Genomic DNA, 1124 nt, shown 5'->3' on the forward strand with positions numbered 1-1124 from the left:
GGTTCCGCGGCTCCCCGCGCACGGCTGCCACGCGCGAGGCTCACGCACGTCCCGGCTCCGAGGTCGCCGCAGTGACGTCGGCAGCGCAGGCCGTGACGCACGGCCGTCCGCGGGGCGCTCACCGGGGAGAGGCAATTGCCCCTTCTGCTTGCTGACGTCATTCCGTTCACCCCCCCTGCTCTGCTCGCAGGAAACCGCACAGAGCGCTGCTTTCGCGCCATGTTTGCAGGAGTGTGTGCAGGACTGTGTGCAGGATTGTGTGCAGGATTGTGTTCCCTTCTCCTGACTCACCTGGACGTGTGTCTGCCTGCTCCCAGGAAACCCCACTCTGCTACCAGGCCTCCTTGAGGCCAGACACCGATTCTCAGGCGCTTAGAAACCACGGAGCAAAAGCCAAACTAGAACTGACAGAATGCTAAGCATCTTTTTTTTAACTAAGAAAGGGAAAGGAACATTTATTTTCAAGGGAAAAAACCCCCACAATTATTTGATGAAAGAACTGTGCGTTTTTGTGATGACATTTGTTGGAAGGGTGCGATAAAGATGCACGTGTGATTTCGTTTCTAGCTGGAAACATCTCACGTCGGGAAAGGATGGACCCTCGGTGGCTTCCGAGTATCAACGTTTAAGCGGTTTTCTCTGCAGCTCGTAGCCTGCACTCAAGAGGCTCCTACGTTCCTTTCTGGGCAGATTCTGGGTGTCAGCCACCTCTCAGGGGAGGGACAGCTACCACAACACTGTCACCTCATGCAAAGAGCATTGGAATATCCGTGGCGATTTATATGTCTCTTCATCAATTTCCATAGCAGTCAGAGTCTCCCCGGCACCTCCCAGCATCCTATTTAAATGCTGATCACAAGCATGCAAGCAAGCTTCCTCAAAGCCCTGTGTCATTTCCCGTTTTCACATAAATGTGTTCATGCAGGCTGAGCCTAATGAGAGGCAGAGGCTCCCCTGCTGTGTTGGTAGTTTGTTGCTGCTCCATGTTTCAAATTCTTGAATTCTAGACATCTTTAGGGAACAGATACATCCTTTTCCTAAAAGACAAAGGGAAACAGTTTAGTCAAAAGGGATTATCTACTGTCTGAGATCTCAAATCCATCTCTGATTGCATATCTTTGATC

General features: G+C 51.4%; 1 pseudogene; it reads right to left on the reverse strand.

Moving 5' to 3' along the window:
• Positions 1-700: 700 nt before the first annotated feature.
• On the reverse strand, positions 701-985 carry LOC115873968 (annotated as a pseudogene).
• Between the last annotated feature and the right edge of the window lie 139 nt (positions 986-1124).

Source organism: Echinops telfairi, unplaced genomic scaffold, assembly GCF_000313985.2.
Source record: "Echinops telfairi isolate 266 unplaced genomic scaffold, ASM31398v2 ScPeMD7_7471;HRSCAF=8509, whole genome shotgun sequence".
Lineage (NCBI taxonomy): Eukaryota > Metazoa > Chordata > Mammalia > Afrosoricida > Tenrecidae > Echinops > Echinops telfairi.